The sequence below is a fragment of the Vicugna pacos genome, unplaced genomic scaffold (genome assembly GCF_048564905.1).
Source record: "Vicugna pacos unplaced genomic scaffold, VicPac4 scaffold_20, whole genome shotgun sequence".
NCBI lineage: Eukaryota > Metazoa > Chordata > Mammalia > Artiodactyla > Camelidae > Vicugna > Vicugna pacos.
In genome coordinates this window covers 98,488,220-98,500,729 of record NW_027328741.1, presented here as the reverse complement: position 1 = coordinate 98,500,729, position 12,510 = coordinate 98,488,220, and the positions used below count along the sequence as shown (strand labels likewise).

At 44.9% G+C, this 12,510-nt stretch overlaps 1 long non-coding RNA gene across 1 annotated transcript in view; it reads right to left on the bottom strand.

The window, feature by feature from the left end:
• LOC140693791 (uncharacterized) overlaps positions 1-11,930 on the bottom strand; it is a 31,976-nt gene extending 20,046 nt beyond the window's left edge. Inside the window, exons 1-3 of the long non-coding RNA XR_012069495.1 lie at positions 11,656-11,930; positions 8,842-8,992; positions 7,977-8,084 (exon numbers count right to left, since the gene is read on the bottom strand). This is a non-coding gene — a long non-coding RNA (uncharacterized lncRNA). The remainder of the gene's footprint in view (positions 1-7,976; positions 8,085-8,841; positions 8,993-11,655) is intronic.
• Between the last annotated feature and the right edge of the window lie 580 nt (positions 11,931-12,510).

Genomic DNA, 12,510 nt, shown 5'->3' with positions numbered 1-12,510 from the left:
AAGAAGCAGAGCTTCCAAGGTTTGGAGGAGACAGTGGCAACTGCATGGCAGGCAGAACTGGAGAAAACTGACACAGAGGGTCCCTGTGATGACCAGCCCTAGACATGAGCTAGAAGGGATGAGCCAGAACTGGCTACTGGAGTCAGTGAAGAGCCCAGGCAGAGGGCTGGGTCACACTGCAGACAGGCAGCCTCAGGAAACTAGAGGGCAGTGTGAGCTCTGGCTGTGTGTGTGTGTGTGGAACAGAACAGACTGAAACTCTCATAAAAAAGCACCGATGTTGGTATAATGGGGGAGGAATGAAACACAGCTGTGCCAAAGTCACTTTCTCCACTTGGCTCCATTGTTGGTGTGTTCTCATGAGAAGAGAAATGGGGCTTGGTGATAGGCAACACTTCTGCACAAAGGCAGAGCTGAATGTTGACTCCATACCCTGTGCCATTGCAACTTCACAGGCAGGAATGAGATTTGTTTACAGCCCCAGGCAGAGAGGGTGGATTTGCTGTATCTGGTCACTTTGTGGATCCACACCTCTGAGACTTACAGGCAGTGAGTGGAGTTCTGACTCAAGAAGGGTGGCCAGTGAGGGTATTTACAACAGGGTGGTGTATGGTTCCATATGTGGGTGCGGGATTAGGGTTTGAGCTGAACCTGTAGTGGACCACAAATTCATGTGTGTGACTGCACACTTGCTAAGGCAGGTCCAAGGGACTGACACTGCTGGATCTGCACTGATGTTTCCTGGGGCTCAGAACCTGAGGGGCACCAGAGTAGGTGGCTGACATTCCCATAGCTAAGGCAGGGATAAAGCCAACATCAACAAATAGTACTTTGTAAGTCTGCATAACAAGTGACAGGCAACACCACAGAGAGAACTCCCCAGTGAACATCTTCTGCCTATTCTTCTTCACAACTGAATTGCTCCAACCCTGCCTACTACATATCACAGCTCAGAAATGGGTCTAAAAGAAATACATAGAGCCAGAGAAATATAAGTAAAATAAAGAAGCCGAGGAACCACTTTCAATTAAAAGAACAAGAGAAATCCCCTGAAAGAACAATCAGTAAAATAGACTTTGATAGTCTACTAGACTTCAAAAAGGAAATGATCAACTCACTGAAAGAAATAAAAGAGACTATCAATAGAGACAGAAAACTTTAAAAAGAAAATTTAAACTATAAAGAAGAGCTAGTTAAAAATAGAAAATTCAACTACAGGCAATCAAAAGAAGACTAGATAATGCAGAGGAATGAATAAATGGCTTAGGAGACAAGATAAAAGAAATAACCCAAAAAGAACAGCAGACAGAAAAGTCAATAAAAACCAATTAAAGCAAGATAATATAAAGTGTGCCAGCCTATGCATAATGGTGAGTCCCAGAAGGAGAAGAAAGTGAAAGGGGGATTGAAAAGTTAGTTAAAGAAATCATGACTGAAAACTTTCCAAACCTTAAGAAGGAAAGAATTATCTAACTACAGGAGGCACACAGGGTCCCAAACAAGGAGAAACCAAACAGACCTACACCAAGACATATTATAGTTAAAATGGTTAAAGTAAAATAAAATATTCTAAAGGCAGTGAGAGAAAAACAAAGTGTTTGTTACAAGGGAGTCCCATAAGCATTCAGCAGATTTCACTACCTAAAATCTTCTGGCCAGAAGGGAGTGGCAAGATGTATTCAAAGTCCTGAATAAGAAAAAGGCTGCAAACTAGGATATTCTATCTAGAAAGACTATCCTTTAGAACAGAAAGAGAGAAAGATTTTCATAGACAAGCAAAAACTAAAAGAATTCAGCAGTACTAAATCTATGCTAAAAAACAATTTGAAAGTTCTAATCTAAATAAAAAATAAACAGGAAGCTATAGAAATTAAGAAACCATAATTGGAAATGCGATAAATACAGTGAGTTGCAAGGGAAAACATGAGGATATAAATAAGTCAGTAAGTCAATAAAGAAAACAAGAAGGCAAACAAGAAAGAGAGAATAGCAAAATCATGAAAGGTGGAAGAGGAGAGCAAGAGAATATATATTTTTTTCTCTTTTTTTTCTTTTTTCTCTTTGTCTTCTTTCTTTTTAGGATGCACTTGAGCCCACATGACTATCAACTAAAACCAAACAGATGAAGTAAGGGGTTATCATACTTGAATGACAAGATAACCACAAATCAGAAGTATATAATAGAGTCATAAAACCCAAAAAGAAACCAAGCTAATAGAAAAGGAATTTATCAAACCACAAAAATAAAAATAATTAAAAGAAAGAAACAAATAATTACCAAAATCAACTGGAAAACAAATTTCAAAATAGCAATAAACCCACATCTATAAAATAGCTACTATAAATGTCAATGGACTAAATGTTCCAATCAAAAGAAAAAGAGTGAAGGAGGAGGAAAGATGGTGGAGTAAAAAAGATGCTCAGAGCTCACCCTCTCCCACAAATTCACCAAGAGTGACATCAACAGACACACCCACCACCCAGAACACCTGCTGAACTTTGACAGAATATTGGCTTCTTCAAAAGATAAAATTTTCCACAAATCTGGTGGGAGAACAGGAGAAAAGGAGAAAAAGGAAAATAGTTCTGGACCATTCCAATGGGGAGGGAGCTGCAAAGGAGGAATAGCATTAATACACTGGGTCTCTCCAACTCCAATGGCCAGTTCAGCAGGATGGAGATGGAACCTCAGAGGCTCAGATCTGTATAGAATAGACTTTGACTGACAGAACTAAGTTAATGGGGCACAAAGGGTCCCAACGATCCCCAGCCCTAGAAGCAAACCAGCAGGGGTGGGATGGGACAGGCTCTCTGAGTTGAGCAGAGGACTTGGGCTGACTCTACAGAGGAAACTTTGGGGGACTGCAATGTTCTGTGTGCCATGGCTGGGAGAGTATACAGAACAGCCTGGGTCCCCCATAAAATACAAAAAAAAAAGGCAGAAAACACTGCTGGTGTGCCCTGGGGGGAAGGGTAGCCATAGCCTTTGTGTCCGCAGACCCACAGTGCCATTATTGGAGACTTCTTGGGAGAAGAGAGTCAAGGCTCAGCCATAGCCACTATATTTTCTGGTGCATGGTTCCCAGATAGAGGAGGGGTCAAAACCCAAATCCCTACCTAGGGGCTCCACAACCTCATAGGTGGGAATGAGATTTGTTTACAGTCCCAAGAAGAAGGGACCATTACACACCGATGCCTCTCTGAGTTGGCTCTTCTAAGACAAATGCACAAGAAGCAGTGTTCTGGAACAGAGCAGGGGTGAGGGCTAGTGTAGCTGTTTCCTCTGAGTCCACCTACAAAGCATGGACCTAATGCGGCAGGGGAGCTACCTGCCAACTACCTTGCACAAGTGTGGTCCTGGGACCAGGCATCTGGTGGGGGGTGCAGACCACCCATTTACAGATGCTGGGACACAGACCAGGGGCACGACTAGACGGCCTCTGGAACCAGCAAGTGGAGTTTTCACAGCAGGATATGGGCAGGAGTGTGACAACCACAGGAAAAAAGGAGCTCCTGCTCAATAGCCAGGGCAGATTCAGGCCACCAGAACACCAGCCACACCACCAAAAAAGGGGATAACAGGCAAAAGGCGTAGAAGGAAGACTTGGCAACCACCCATAGTTAAAAATAACCTTATGACAAAATTATTAAGAGTGTATATTCTTGGAGAAAGGCCAAGATATTGGAGTAGAAGGATGCTTGTATCTTATCCTCTCCAATAAATTCACCAAGACTGACATTCACAGACACACCCATCCACTCAGGACATCTGCTGAACTTTGATAAAACATTGCCATCTTCAAAAGACAAAATGTGCCACCAATCTGCTAGGAGAAAAGGAAAAAAGAAGGAAGAAAATGCAAAATGGCTTGGGTTGGTCCTTTGAAGAGGGAGCAGCAAAGGAGGGATAGTGCTGGTTGACTGGGTCTCCCTCTTTCCAATGGAGAGGTCAGCAGGATGGACAGGGAACCTCTGAGGCCCAGATGTGTACGGAACCACCCTTGACTGACAGAATTAAGTTAAATGGGCACAAAGTGTGACAACAACCCCCAAACCTAGAAGTGAATCAGGGATGGGAAGGGACAGGCTGCTGGATCCAGGCAGACTCTGGATGACTGTACATAGGTAACCCTGGGGGACTGCAGTGTGCTGTGGACATCTGCTTGGATTGTATACAGGTCAGAACAGCCTGGGCCTCCCATAAAATAAGAAAAAAAATAAAGCAAAGCAATATTGCTGGCTTGCCTGGGGGAAGGGGTGTTTCGTCCTTTGTTTCTGCTGACTCATGGCAACATAACTGGTGATTTCTCAGAATAAGAGAGATGAGGCTCAGCCACAGCCATCATACCTACCCAGGCAGACATGGGGTTGAAACCTGAATATGTACCTGGCAGTTCTGCAACCTCATAGGTGAGACTGAGACTTGTTTACATCCCCAGACATATAGGAAGTTTCTGTCCTGGTGCCTCTACGAACTCACACCTCTAAGACAAATGAACAAGGAGCAAAGTTCTGGCAAAGAGCAGGGACTAGGGCTGGTGTGGCCATTTGCCTCAAGCCCACCCACAGAGTGTGGAACAGATGTGGAGTGGGGAGTTGCACTGAATATGGGAGCAACCAACCCAACTATTGTGGAGGACTGCTGCACCTGGACACGGCATTGGGAAGGGGCACAACCTGCCCACCTACCATGCAGGAGTGCAGCACCAAGATGCAGCACTGGGAGGAGATGTGACATGTCTACCTACAGGCACTGGGAGCAGCACAGACCAAGAGTGTGACCAGAGGGTCTCTGGAAACAACGAGCTGAGTTCATGAAGCAAGGCAAGGGCAGGAGCTGTGACAACCACAAAACAAAGAGGAGTCCCCATTCAATAGCCAGGGTAGGCTCTGGTTAACAGGTTAATGGCCACATCATTAACCAAAGGGATAACAGACAAAAGGCACAGAAGTAAGACTTGGTAACCACACATATTTAAGAAGGACCTCTTGATAAAATTACTAAGGGCACACAATCTCCACGGGAACATACTCTTTTCTTTTTCTGTTCCATTTTCTTTTACTTTTTTAATGTTACTTCTTAAATAATTTTTATATTTCTATTTTTAATCCCTTTTAAAATTTTCTTTTAAAATACTTTTATTATTATCTTTCAATTGGTCTAATTTCATTTTTATCCTTGTTTTTTTTCTTCTGTTGTGATTATACTCTGTTGTCAAATATTTTTTCTTCCTTTAATATTTTAAAAATTCATCCCAACTCAATTGTTATCTTGTTTCAATATGTTCTTCTGTTATTGATTATACTGCTTTTAAAACTAATTTCTTTGTGCTTAGTTTTATTTCTGCATCCATTTTATATAAATAAGTAAACTCTTAAAAGACCACAGTAGATAATTGATACTCCATAAGCCATAGTGCCAGAGAGATATAAGCAAGATAAAAAAGCAGAGCAACCTGTCTCAATTAAAAGAACAAGATAAACCCCCTGAAAGAACAATCAATGAAATAGACATTGATAGTCTACTAGATGATTTCAAAAAAGGAGTGATCAAAGTACTGAAGAAACTAAAAGAGATTGTGTATAGAGACAGAGAATATGTCAAATAACGAAATTGAAACTCTAAAGAGGAGCCAGTGAAAATTGGAAAACTCATTTGCTGAGATGAGAGTTGAGGTAAAGGATGTAAAATGTAGGCTGGATAATTGAGAGGAATGAATATGTGACTTAGAAGACAGGACAACAAAACAGCTGAGAGACAACAAATAAAAACCAATGAAAGCAATATAAGGGACCTATGGAATAACATAAAGCATGCCAACCTACTCATAATGGGGGTCTCAGAAGGAGAAGAAAGAACAAAGGAGATTGAAAAGATATTTGAAGGAATCATGACTGAAAACTTCCCAAACCTAAAGAAGGAATCAGATATCCAAGTACAGGAAACACAGAGCGTCCCAAACAAGGAGGACCCAAACAGACCCACACCAAGACATATTACAATCAGGATGACCAGGGTTGAGAATGGGAAATGATTCTAAAGGCAGCAAGAGAAAAACAAAGAATGAGATACAAGGGAACCCCCATAAGACTTTCAGCTGATTTCTCTACAAAAACAGTAAAGGCCAGAAGGGAGAAGCAAGGTATATTCAAAGTCCTGAATGAAAAAATGATGCAGCCTAGGATACTTTATCCAGCAAGGGTATCCTTTAGAATAGAAGGAGAGATAAAGAACTTCACAGACAAGCAAAAACTAAAAGAAGTTAGCAACACTAAACCTATGCTAAAGGAAATATTGAAAGACCTACTCTAAATAGAAAAGAAGCAGGATGCTACAAAAAGGAGAAAACCATAATTGGAAAGGTGATTGCTACAATGAATTACAACAGAATAAACATGAAATCATAAAAGAGGGCATCTAAATCATTAAGGGTGGGAGAGGCGAGCAAGAAAATATACAGGTTTCTCTCTCTCTCTCTTTCTCTCTGTCTCTCTCTCTTTTTTGTTCTTGGTAGGATGGGTTTGAGCTTATATTACTATCTGTTTAAAACAAACAGATATAGTAATGGGTTAATATATGTACAAAGTAGGTTAACCACAAGCCAAAAAGTTACAATAGAGTCACAAAACTAAAAAGACACCAAGATAATAAAAAGGAAAATTATCAAACCACAAAAAGAAAAAGTAAGGAACAAAGAGGAAATACAAAATGAACTGCAAAACAAAGTTCAAAGTGTAATAAACACATTTCTATCAATAATTAATATAAATGTCAGTGGACAAAATGCTTTAATCAAAGGACATAGAGTGCAGAGTGGATAATAAAGCAAGTATCTACAATACGCTGTATAGAAGAGACCCACGTTAGGGAGAAGGACACACATAGATTGAAAGTGAGAGGATTGAAAAAGATATTCCACACAAATGGAAATGACCAGAAAGCAGGAATATCAACAGTGATTTCAAATAAAATAGACTTTAAAACAAAGATTATAAAGAAAGATTAAGAAGGATATTTTATAATGATTACAGGAGTCATAGATGAAGATATTTCACTCATTAACATATATGAACACAACATAGGAGCACCTAAATACATAACAGATAACAAGAAAATACTAACAGATAAAAAGGGAAAATTTGATCGGAACACAATCACAGTAGAAGACTTTAACAATCCATTAACATCACTGGACAGATATTCCATACATAAAATTAATAAGACAACATAGAAATTAAATGATACAATAGAACAATTTGTCTTGGGTAATATTTTCAGAACATTATATTTCCCTAAAATAGAACATACATTCTTCTCAAGTGCACATACCACATTTTCTAGGATAGATCATATACTTTGTCACAAAAGAAGTATTAACAATTTGAAGAAGATAGAAAATATTTGAAGCAACTTTTTCTGACCACAATACCATGAAACTAGAAATGAACTACAGAAAAATAAAGGAGAAATAAATGACAGTATGGAGGTTAAACAACATACTACTTTAAAAAAAAATGGGTGGATGATGAAATCAAAGAAGAAATAAAAAACACATTCAGACAAATGATGATGAAAACACAACCATACAGAACCTATGGGATCCAGAAAAGGCAGTGCTTAGAGGGAAGTTTATAGCGAGAGAATCAGGTCTACCTCAAAAACGAGGAACAACTGCAATAAACAATCAAACTTACCACCTAAAAGATTTAGAAAAAGAAGAGCAAAAATAACAAAAGTAAGCAGAAGGAAGGAAATAATAAAGATCAGGGAGGAAAAAAATAAAATAGAGATATAAGGAACATTTGAAAAAATCAAGCCAAGAGATGGTTTCTTGAAAGAGTAAACACAATTGACAAAATTATGTTCTATGCTGGAAATTGACACAACAATGCAAACTGACTATAACTCAATAAAATAAAAATTAAAAAAATAAATATATTAACAAAAGAAAAAAGAAAAGGTAGTTTCTACTCACCAGACTGGAGGAGGGGACTGCAACCCATGCGGGGTCACACCCCATGGGAAAGCCTGGGGTCAGGATCGGAGGAGCAGGGTGCTGTGGACATGATCTGTCACAGGGTTTCTGCAGGAGGGGAGTGTGAGGCATGTGAGCAGGCTGAGGACTGGCCATTTGAGTAAGTTCATGGGCTCTGTGGTGGAGGGGCTCCCCCAAGTTTCTGGACTTGACTCTGGGTGAGTTGGGCAGGTGGACAGTGGCTCAGTGTGAGTCCAAGTCCAGTGGAGGAGGTAGTGAGTTAGATCTAGAAGGACTCCTTCTGGGGTGGGAGGGCCCACAAGGGAGGCAGGAGGCCAAGTCCAGGTGACTGAGAACAGGGTGTGTCCTGCACAGGGCTGCAGGGCAGATGAAAGCATCCAGTCTACAGAAGGTGGAAACACGGTCCATACAAGGGCTCAGCTCAGATGTCACCTCCTCAGAGGAGCCTTCTCTGCCTGCACAGTCTACAGGAACAGCCTCCTCCAAGCACATCTCCCCAGCAGACACCTTCTCCATTTCCTGCATAGCATTCAGGACACGGGCCCCTGCTCCGTACCCAGCCATGGTTCCGCTGCCCTGAGGAAAAGCCCTCACAGGAGCCATAAAGCCCTACACGACCTGGGCCCCACCTCTCTGTCTCCTCTGGCACCACTGTCTCCACCTGGCCCTCTTCTCCTCCACTCCTGCACTCCTGACTTCCCCCAGCCTTATGTGCTCTCCAGAGCACAGGTCCCTCCTAACATGCTGTGTGTGCTCACTGTGTCTAATCCACTGCATGCCTCCCACCCAGGTCAGTAACCAGCACACAGTAGGGCTCAGTAAGTAGAGTATGAATGACTCTTACCATGACTGCTGGGAAGGCTTTTGTCTGTGGCCTACAGTGATCACACACCCGTCACACAATCTCTGAGGTCCTACTGTGTTGGGTGGGTTCCAGATACCGGGCACAGCAGGTAGTGAAGCAGTCAGGTCTCCATCCACATGCAGCAGACAGCCTGGTGGGGGACACAGAGAAAATTAAGTAAAATATATACAATGTCCGGAGGTGATATGTTCCATGGAGAAAAATAAGGTCAGGGAGGACATTTGAGCAGATTCCTGGAGGTGTTTAAGAAGCAGGGGGAGAGAGAGCCTGGCTGAAAGAGCAGCCATCCCAAAGGCCCTAAGGGCAAAGTGGGATGTATGTGGAGGGTCTTAGTTATCCGTGTGAGTTCTTAGTCCTGCCTTGAGTATGTATGTTGCTTTCATTTGTAAACCTTGATTTCACCTTTATAGCAAATTAACCTGCATCATCAGTCTGCATAATTTAGTCAACTCTGTTTCAGGTGTTGTGGGCACAATGGCAGGCTAATTACTTGGGTTGGTAAAGAATTACCAGCGTCTGAGAAGGGTTTAGGAAAGTTCAATAGGGACACTGCTATAGGCAACATCAGGCCACACAGGCAAGAGGTGCCTACACGAGAGCCAATGTTGAGTGTGTGGGGTCTGTTATTGGGGGGGTGCTGTGCACACAAGGAGGAGGGGGCTGCATGATCAATTCATGCACAGGTACCTTGTTGGTTGTGAGATCTGTCAGGGGCTTCTCTGAACAAAAGGCTTTACCACTTTAATAAGGGAAGGATGTGAGTTCTCTCTTCCTGGGGCAATGAGGTTTCATAGGGTAAACACACAGCAAGAGAAGATGTTTTATAGCTTGTGGAAATGCAGGTGTGCAAAGGGTCCTGCAGTGGGGAGTGGGAGGTAAGGGGCCACTGGGCTCTAGGCACACAGAGAGCCCATGGGTGAGGGTGTATGACTCTGAAGAGTGCCTGCTGGCTTCACACCAGGGACTTTATGTGGAAAGAGGAGAATCTAGGTTATCGGCACGTGTCTACTCAGTGACCTCCCTAAGCCTAACTCTGTCAGGCACCAGGTGGCTATGAAATGAACATGAAGGTCCCCACCCTGAGGACCCCAATGAATGAACATCTTGATATCCTCAAGCCCCTTCCCCTGCACCACCGCCCCACCACATCTGGGTCTCAGGCTTTGACCCTGACATCAGTGGCATCTTCGTTCCCTACATCCAGCACCTCTGGACATCTCTGTGATGAGCTGTTCCATGTCAGCAAGCCCCAAACTGAGCTCTGCCTTTACCCCATGTTTGCTTCCTTCCTGTGAAGCCCCTCGTGAAGGAGCCACCACTAGCAGGATCCTACAGCTCTGAGGCTCTGCCTTCCCCACCCCTCCGATGTCTCCCAGCCCATGATCCCCTATGGAGGTCCCTATTATCCTCTCCCTCCCACTTCATTCTTGGGATGCACACCAAATCCCTCTTCACAATCTCCCACAAGACAGGTCCAGGTCCACTTGGGGACACTGAGGTGACACAGGCGGATGTTGCTGGGAATGAAGAGCAGGATACTTTAGCAGAGGAGAGGAAAGGGCTCTAAATCCACCAGAACACACGCTAAAGTGGTGGCAAGACACCCATAAAGGGTGAGGCAGGCATCACACTGCAGCCCCGCCCTCTGCTCCCCCAGGGTGCCCTGTGTTTCCTGCTTTGGCCTAGGGGACTCCCCCCTCACTCTCTGTTAGAGGGGTGCCCATCCATTCATTCACACCCTCATTAACCATGTACATGGGTCTTGCTCAATGCTAGGCCTCAGCTAGATGACAGCTCATCCTTGGGGACACAGCTCAGATCTTACCTCCTCCATGAAGCATTTCTGGATTCCCACCCCCCCTGAAGCTCCTCTGGCCTCAATTGAGACCACTAGGGCTGTGACCACACTCTGATTACATCCCAAGTCTGTGATCTCTGTGAAAGCCCTGGGCCCAATGTAGAAAGAGACTCAGAAAAATGGGGCCAAAACGGGCTAAGAAAAATGTTACTAGTTCTCTATTACAGAGAAGGGCACTGAGCAGAGAGAGGGCAGTGTCCAACCAAAGCCACAGAGGAGGGTCTCAGTGAGCCCTCCCATGGCCCTGTTACTAGTTCTCTGTTACAGATGAGGACACTGAGCCACAGAGAGGGAGCAGAGCCCTGCTATAGCCTTGGCCCCACGACCTGTGTCCTTTATGACTAGCTCCATGCTGCCAGCAGGGGTGTGGGCCTGGAATGGACGTTGAAAGCAGCCTGACCCCCAGGCCCCCTTCATACACAAAGTCAGTCTCAGGAACACCCCTCAAGACCTACCCTATACCCCTGGGATTCGGACCTGATTGCTGTTCCTGGAAGCTGTCTGGGCTTCCCTGTGAATTGCCCCAGGAGGTGCTTGGGACAGCCACAGGGCCCCTGAGGCTTCCTGTCCCCAGCTGAGCAGCTCTGGTCCCCTTGACTGTCCCTGGCCCAGGCCTGATTACACAACGTTTTGGCCGGGTAGCCAGCTGTGGAGATGAGGAAATGGGGGCAACATGCAGATACACGCAGAGGTTCAGGTATTCACTCAACAATCACTGATTCAGGCTTTGCAGTGTGGCTGGCCTGGGCCCAGGCCTGGGTGTCCAGTAGTGAATACAGTCAACCCCTTGAGCCTTCTGGGAAAGCAGTCCTCAGAGAAACGGGCCCTCAGTGCAACCACCCTGCTCCCCATGAACAATCACACTGAGATGAGGCTGCGGCCATGGGTCCCAGTGGAGGATGAAGGGAGGAGGAAAACCCAGAATGGGCACTTACCATGAGCCTGGACACTGGAACCAGATGACCTGGGCTCTGTAATCTGGGGTGGTCACCTCAGCTGTTCTCTCTGCGCCTCAGTTACTTCTGCAGAAATGGGTGATAATGCCTGTCCCTGCCCCACAGATTTTCATGAGGAGTCAGTAAGCTTCTCTAAGGTGTGTAGGACAGTGCCTGGCTATGGGTCAGGATCCTGCTCACCTCACAAGAGTCTGTCCCACTTTAAAGATGATAAAGTCAAATCTAAGGGGGTTATGAGACCAGCCTGGGCTAGCCCCCTTCTCATGGTCTGCTGTCCATGTCTCCTGCTTTTACATCATACCTCTGCCCCCATATCCACCCAGCAAAGTAGGTGCTGAGAATCTGAGCAAATCAGAGTATGAATGGAGGCACACCCTCTCCCCATCTTGGGCACCTGGTGTGGTGGGCAGGTTGGGGATATCGGGCTCCTCCAGACTGTCCAGGAGGCCCAGCATGTCGGTCACCTCATTTCCACTCAACACGGAGTAGGTGTGTGGCCAAGGGCCAGAGGGCGCTGGAGTAACCCAGGGTGGGTGGATGCTAGGTAGGTGTGGGAGGCACAGAGTGGCCCCTGGAAGACAGTGCCCAGGCAGCCAAGGTGCAATGAATGAGGGTCCCCAAAAGGGGCAGAGGACAGAGTCCAGCCTGGACACCACCCCCTGCTGGACCCTGATCTGGGGTGAGAATTGGGACAAGCCAGTGCCCCTCTGGGACTCTACATCCAGCAAAGAGGTGAGGAAAAGTTAAGGAGACCGTGCTCCCTGTGTGAGGGCGCTGCTTCCAGGATCCTGGAGGTTCCATAGACCCTTGTGAAGTGGCTGCTGTTTGCAGCCC